Here is an 8,839-nt window from a genome sequence, read left to right as displayed (position 1 = left end):
AGCGGTGAGGCCGAGGAGGAGGCTGGGATCATCCCGCAGAGGCCAGTGCCTTCCCTGCAGCCCCTGCGTAGGGCCCCGGGGGTCGTGGAGTCCCCGGCTTCAGGCAGGATGTGTGTCTCCCCCCACCGGGGGCCCTCCAAAGCGTCAAGAAGTCCCCCGGGTCATGGGGACAGGACTTCAGGCTTGCAGGGGTATGTTGAGGCAGCCCAGGGAAAACAGCGGCGAGGCCGAGGAGGAGGCTGTGGTTGTCCCGCAGATGGCGGTGCCTTCCCGGAAGCCCCTGCGCAGGGCCGGGAGGGTTGTGGAGTCCCTGACTTGCACCCAGGGTGCGCGTCTCCCCCACGGGCGGCACCCCAAAGCGGCAAGAAGTTCCCCATGGGACAGGGACAGGACGCCAGGCTTGCAGGGGGACGTTGGGGCATCTGGGGAAAAAAGCGGCGAGGCCCCAGGAGGAGGCTGGGGCTCTCCCGCTGAGGCCAATGCCTTTCTGGCAGCCCCCAAGGAACAATGATTCAGGCTGACTTTACAAGGTAATGACCGCTTTGCTTTCAATGTATAATAGCACGTCCCTAAAACTGTGGAAGAAAAGGATTACTGATGGTTACACAATTTAGTCACAATCAGAGGCATGTGACTTGCTTTAGTTTAATGACATTCAGTGCCTTTTTTAAAAAGATACCTGTCATTAACTGCTTCTGCCTTATGATTGCTAGGGTAAGTTTCTTTAAATACACTGTTTTATTCTAATAAATTTTCAGGTGTATGATAAAAACCCTGATGTCATAGTAAATGAATATTTCCTGGGGAATAAGTTGTCTATGTCTTTGCAACGAATGCATGCTTTCACAGAAAACTTCCCTCAGTGGGATTCTGGCATCTGGGATAGTTTATTTCACTTAATATGGATGTGCAGTTTACTGTCGTGGAGGAGTTTATGCAACATTTGATCAACTGTTATACTATTTCTTAAGATGAAATAAATACATAAAAGATTTCACAGAAAATCTCTGTGTGGGAGAAAAAGCAGCCACTGTAATTGTAAGGTTAGATGCACTTACAATAAAGAGGGGATTGTACTGATATGCAGGAGCTGAACTGATGATTTAAAATTTATCAGAATATGATAGGAGTCCTCATTAACCACTCTGAGCTATTTGTAATAAATAAACTCGAGTAATTTTTGTCTATGTTATGCTTCATCATGTTGTTCTAATTCTTGGCAAATCCTCAATTGTTTTGCTCTGCAAAAAGTGTTTTATTAATGTTCATGTTAACATTCTCCGCAACATTAGTAGTAATGACTTAGAACCTAGATTTATTAAAGATATTACATTTTTACTTTTAGATTTTTACCGAAACTTAATTTTTGAGTTCTAAAATGATGTCTCTGTCCAAGTTTGCAACATTGACACCTTTACCTTAATGTTACCCATGGAAAAAAATCAATCAGCTGAATTCGATTTCTTTTTACAGGAAAAAAAATGTATAATTAAATTCATGAAGCCCCACTGTTATAAGAAACCATATATCATATCTATATCTCTCCGTGTAGATATTCCCTTTACAAGCGAAGTGGATAATATACTGTTTACTCACAAAACATTTCGTTATCTTTGCATCGTATCACATGCAATATGGTGAAATAATAATAGTTTTAACCTTAGGATCAAATATTCGGTTCAAATCTCAACTTTACCACTTACAAACTTTGTAAACTTGGGTTTTAGTTATCTGTTTGTTCATTCATTTTACCATTTGAAGCATCAGATTATATAACAATAAAATTAATAGTAATTCATAATGTACATAATGGTTTGTAGATTACGGAATGGCAGTAAAAACAAAGTCTCACACAATGATTGGAGCATAACAGAGATTAAATAACTCTTATTTCTCCTTGTCTTCCCTTCCTCCACAAGTGAGTAGCTTACATGTTTTCCATTGTGAATACTTGATAAATGTTATTACTTGGTTTACTAAACAGTTAAACACACACAGATTGACCAATTTCCTTCAAAAAAGTTGTAAAGGTATTTTCACAGATTAAGTTTAGAAAAATGTTATCTTAATTCTTTAAGTCATCTTCTGACATTTAGTCAATAATTCCTGTGTATTGTCAGGAATTGAGTGAAATAATATATTTATTTCACATAGTACATTGAATGAAATATATACATAATTATTCAACTACATATTACTTATTGATATATACTACATTTTGTAAATTAAACAAAAGTTCACCTGAGAACAAAAAACTATAAACAACAAGAATTCTTATTACAACATTTTTATTAGTAGTAAAAATCTTAATCCAGATAAATGTACAAAAACACACAATCACACAGAAATAATATTATTTTTCCCCTTATTACTAAGGGGAGAAAAAATTCCAACAAATTTTTCATAGTGTGTAGAGAATAGAATCCATTATTGTTGCATTTTTATAAATAGTAAAAAGAATGGAAATATATATAGATACTATGTGTACAAAAAGGAAGAAAGTGAACTGAAAACAGTTATTGGAAGGGGAAGGTGATTATGTGGGTCTTTCTCTTCCTGTATTATGTAGTTCTCTAATGCTTAAACTTTGTAATACATTGTATATTAGAGTACATATTAATATTATCCTATGGAAATAATATAACCTTCTGACTAAAAATGAAGAAAATAATTTGAGAGCTTGTCTATTAATGGGCAAATGACTAAGGTGATTTAACTATGTATAGCTAAGTTTTCTTATCTAACAAACATCTAATCTACTTTATAGAAATGCAGAAATAACTTGAAATAATGCAAGAGAGACCACTCTGCAATATATAGTGCCATCTCATAATTTGAAATCCGAAAATGGATTTGCTTTGAACTATTGATAAGATGATCTTGCCCACCTCTAATCCAAGGTGGACGACAGCGCAGTAAATGGCTCTTACAGAGATAAAACACTGCCTTCCTTAGCATCTAGGTTTAACTCCTTCAGAGACAGGCCGTTGTCATCAGTTAGTGTTGAAAAGCTAATCTAACACTTTCAAAAGAAAATCTCAATTACCGTATTGCAGCAAACCTGAAGAATAGTCCTATGCAACAGTGGCCATCAGATTCTTTGTTTATTAAAATGATTTATTATTCATATGTAAGACACTTCTAAATATTCATATTGATGTCCTAGAAATACTGAAGCAAGACAGACTGAGCCACACAGTTATAAAGTTATCTAGAAAAACATAGCAAAGGACTGCAAAGGACTTTGTAAAAGTAGGTTAGCTCATTTACAAAGAGTGTCCTTTTCCAGTTTTTTAGCAATGACAATGAGAAAATAAAGACAGCATGGCAGCTTCCTTAGCAGCTTGTGGCAGATTGAGGCAGTTAGAACCTCACAAATAAGGACCACATTAGTTGTACTAATATTTGCTGCCCTTCATCCAAGAAAATTTCCGTAATTATTATCATGTATTTGCATCACCAAATTAAGCTCAGTACTTGCATTGTGGCTTAAAATGCATACTGATTGTGATTTGATTATTCATTAGCATACCAAATGTAGAAAATCTGGGCTATGCAAAGGTTGGAAGCTAAATTTCACTGTCCTCAAACTAGATTGTTTGTAAAATACCTACTTATCGTGGCCTCTTAAGTGTACATTTCTCAGATTTGCCTCTCCTTCAATTAAAATCCAGGATTAAACAATAAGATGGTCTACATTTCATTTCAATAAGCAGAGCTAAAACTTTCATATGTATCATAATTTGTCTATTTTCCAAGTAAATCTCAATTATAATTAGAAAATCAAATGCAACTTTCTTAATAGAAGAGTGAAATTTGACATTTTTCTAAACCTAGTAATATTTAGATCCACAATATCTTATAATTTAGTTCCTTGGGGTTTTTTCTTTATACTGAAAATGGTAGGTGTTAAAAAATATTTTGGAAAACTTTGAGAATAAATGAAAACCTAGAAGTTAATTAAGATGAAATTATAGTATTTTAACTAAATTTAATATAGCAGGTAACACTTTGAATGTCAATGATGTGTCATCCACATAGGAAGCCAAATGAAATAAGGAGAGATTGAATGAGAGAGACAATCCTTGACTTCAGGGAGCTTATTATTCAGTAGGGAGTTATCATGCAAAAGTATTGTAAAATGAATATTTACACTTTATTGAGCATTTATAATTTTTTTTTTTTTTTGAGACAGAGTCTCACTTTGTCACTCAGGCTGGAGTGCAGTGGTGCGATCTCCGCTCACTGCAACCTCCGCCACCCGGGTTCAAGCGATTCTCCTCCTCAGCCTCCTGAGTAGCAGGAATTACAGACACACGCCACCACACCCGGCTAATTTTTGTATTTTTAGTAGAGATGAAGTTTCACCATGTTGGTCAGGCTGGTCTTGAACTCCTGACCTCGTGATCTGCCTGCCTCGGCCTCCCAAAGTGCTGGGATTACAGGTGTGAGCCACCATGCCTGGCCGAACACTTATAATTTTAAATGCAGTATTTTTGCTGTGATCTCTAAAATACCAATACTAGTCATGATAAGGAAAATTTTTCTTTTTTTTAATGTAGAAATGCAGTCTTGCTATGTTGGCCACTGGTCTCAAACTCTTGGCCTCAAGCAATCTTCTCACCTCAGCCTGCCAAAGTGCTGGGATTACAGGCATGATGCTTATTACATGTTAGGCATCATCCAAGGCACCTCAAACATTATCTTGTTTAACCTGTCCACAAACAGAAAACAGATTTAAATCTTTACATAGACTAGAAAACAAAGTAATTTGCCTGGATCTAAGATTCTGTTGAACACAGAAATCTCATGAAATTATCAACAATATATAGAAGACCATCTAAATATAGGATACATTTGCAAGAGAATTCAAGCAAAGGATCTAAGTGCCAAAATGGAAAAGTGGAAGGCAGCTTTATCTGTTTGCTCACTGATTTATACCAAGTTCTTAGAAATGTATCTTGTAAATAAAAGATGCTCAATAAATATTTAATCACAGCTACTCAAGAGGATAAGGTGGAGGATCACTTGAACCCAGCAGTTCGACATTACAGTGACCTGCGATAGCACCACTGCACTCCAGCCTGGGCTACAGAGTGAAACCCTGTCTCTAACAAAAAGAAAAAAAAGAAAAATTAAGTAAAGACTAGTCAGCCTAATTTTAGTATTTGGATTGCTACTAAATATAATCATAAAATTGTTAGCTACCAAATAGTTTTAAAAACCACCATTGTCAACCATAACTAAATGTGATTTTACGCAAGTTAATCACCCCAGAACAATTTAATATTTTGTGATAGTGATGGTTTAAAAAAAGGCAAGACTTTTAATAGATCTGGATCTTAGTAAGGCCTCTGATACAGACTCACATGACATTTTTCACCAAGAAATTTGGAATATTTTGTAAGGTCAATGTATAACTGGTGGAAAGGTCATACCCATAGGTGGTGATCAATGATTATGGGACAAACTGAGGTCGCATATTGAGAGCTGTCCCACTGGGGTCAGTTCTCAGGCCCACTATTGTCATAAACTTTATCAGTGGCTTGGAAGATAATCTCATCCACCAGCTTAATGAGAACATTAGCTGTCCTAGTCTTGGAAGTCTGCCAACACTGCAAAGCACAAGAATGGAATCCAAGTGTCCCTGGTTAATTTTGGTCCATCAAAAGTGTGACTTAAACCATAGTGACAGACCCTGTATATTTAAAAACTGCACACTAACTACTTGAGTATAAGCATAAACACACTAACATAGCCCTAGTCCATAAGTAAAGACAAGGGAATTCCTTTATTGACCATTGTGAATTCCAACAGTATTCAGTTTACTGAGTATCACAATGCCTTCTATGTCCTAATTGGAGCATTGTTTCCTTTTTTTCAATTTTAAAAAGGATACCACACATAGAAATACCCAACAAATCTTAATTGATAGAATAAAAATTAACTAATATAGTTTAATTACTAATTTAATTTTATATAACATAAATTAATTTTATTCCAAATAAATGTTTTACATTCTCTTGCTCCATGTTTTATAGATAGTAAGCATTCAAGAAATATTTGTTAAATAAATTGATAATCTGAAAAGGAAACTTGAGAAGCAACAGATAATTTAAAAAAATTTATTTATTTATGTTAATTTATATTTACCATGCATTTAACTGGCATCTATTGTGCTTTTACTATTTGTCAGATATGTGTTAGGCAATGGGAATACAGTAATGAATGAGTCATTGAGGCTGCTCAGAGGAGCAAACGGCCCAGCTTAAAAAACAGAAAAAAGCAATGAGTACTATGATATGTGGCAGATACTAGAAGGAATGAGTACTATGATATGTGGCAGATACTAGGAGGAATGAGTACTATGATATGTGGCAGATACTAGGAGGAATGAGTACTATGATATGTGGCAGATACTAGAAGGAATGAGTACTATGATATGTGGCAGATACTAGAAGGAATGAGTACTATGATATGTGGCAGATACTAGAAGGAATGAGTACTATGATATGTGGCAGATACTAGAAGGAATGAGTACTATGATATGTGGCAGATACTAGAAGGAATGAGTACTATGATATGTGGCAGATACTAGAAGGAATGAGTACTATGATATGTGGCAGATACTAGAAGGAATGAGTACTATGATATGTGGCAGATACTAGAAGGAATGAGTACTATGATATGTGGCAGATACTAGAAGGAATGAGTACTATGATATGTGGCAGATACTAGAAGGAATGAGTACTATGATATGTGGCAGATACTAGAAGGAATGAGTACTATGATATGTGGCAGATACTAGAAGGAATGAGTACTATGATATGTGGCAGATACTAGAAGGAATGAGTACTATGATATGTGGCAGATACTAGAAGGAATGAGTACTATGATATGTGGCAGATACTAGAAGGAATGAGTACTATGATATGTGGCAGATACTAGAAGGAATGAGTACTATGATATGTGGCAGATACTAGAAGGAATGAGTACTATGATATGTGGCAGATACTAGAAGGAATGAGTACTATGATATGTGGCAGATACTAGAAGGAATGAGTACTATGATATGTGGCAGATACTAGAAGGAATGAGTACTATGATATGTGGCAGATACTAGAAGGAATGAGTACTATGATATGTGGCAGATACTAGAAGGAATGAGTACTATGATATGTGGCAGATACTAGAAGGAATGAGTACTATGATATGTGGCAGATACTAGAAGGAATGAGTACTATGATATGTGGCAGATACTAGAAGGAATGAGTACTATGATATGTGGCAGATACTAGAAGGAATGAGTACTATGATATGTGGCAGATACTAGAAGGAATGAGTACTATGATATGTGGCAGATACTAGAAGGAATGAGTACTATGATATGTGGCAGATACTAGAAGGAATGAGTACTATGATATGTGGCAGATACTAGAAGGAATGAGTACTATGATATGTGGCAGATACTAGAAGGAATGAGTACTATGATATGTGGCAGATACTAGAAGGAATGAGTACTATGATATGTGGCAGATACTAGAAGGAATGAGTACTATGATATGTGGCAGATACTAGAAGGAATGAGTACTATGATATGTGGCAGATACTAGAAGGAATGAGTACTATGATATGTGGCAGATACTAGAAGGAATGAGTACTATGATATGTGGCAGATACTAGAAGGAATGAGTACTATGATATGTGGCAGATACTAGAAGGAATGAGTACTATGATATGTGGCAGATACTAGGAGGAATGAGTACTATGATATGTGGCAGATACTAGAAGGAATGAGTACTATGATATGTGGCAGATACTAGAAGGAATGAGTACTATGATATGTGGCAGATACTAGAAGGAATGAGTACTATGATATGTGGCAGATACTAGAAGGAATGAGTACTATGATATGTGGCAGATACTAGAAGGAATGAGTACTATGATATGTGGCAGATACTAGAAGGAATGAGTACTATGATATGTGGCAGATACTAGAAGGAATGAGTACTATGATATGTGGCAGATACTAGAAGGAATGAGTACTATGATATGTGGCAGATACTAGAAGGAATGAGTACTATGATATGTGGCAGATACTAGAAGGAATGAGTACTATGATATGTGGCAGATACTAGAAGGAATGAGTACTATGATATGTGGCAGATACTAGAAGGAATGAGTACTATGATATGTGGCAGATACTAGAAGGAATGAGTACTATGATATGTGGCAGATACTAGAAGGAATGAGTACTATGATATGTGGCAGATACTAGAAGGAATGAGTACTATGATATGTGGCAGATACTAGAAGGAATGAGTACTATGATATGTGGCAGATACTAGAAGGAATGAGTACTATGATATGTGGCAGATACTAGAAGGAATGAGTACTATGATATGTGGCAGATACTAGAAGGAATGAGTACTATGATATGTGGCAGATACTAGAAGGAATGAGTACTATGATATGTGGCAGATACTAGAAGGAATGAGTACTATGATATGTGGCAGATACTAGAAGGAATGAGTACTATGATATGTGGCAGATACTAGAAGGAATGAGTACTATGATATGTGGCAGATACTAGAAGGAATGAGTACTATGATATGTGGCAGATACTAGAAGGAATGAGTACTATGATATGTGGCAGATACTAGAAGGGATACAGGACAGGTCATTATGGACAGCGGAGAGTGAGAGGCTGTCTAAATTGAGACACAATGGTGATCTGAATAAGAAAAAATTTAAATAATGTTTGAACTGAAGTTTTGTGGATGAGTGAGCCTTAATCATGTTCTCTGTGTGTTTGTGTGTGTGTGTGTGTGTTTGTGTG

The sequence above is a fragment of the Pongo pygmaeus genome, chromosome 15, assembly GCF_028885625.2.
Source record: "Pongo pygmaeus isolate AG05252 chromosome 15, NHGRI_mPonPyg2-v2.0_pri, whole genome shotgun sequence".
Lineage (NCBI taxonomy): Eukaryota > Metazoa > Chordata > Mammalia > Primates > Hominidae > Pongo > Pongo pygmaeus.
The sequence above is the reverse complement of the archived record's forward strand: the minus strand, read 5'-3'. Positions refer to the sequence as shown.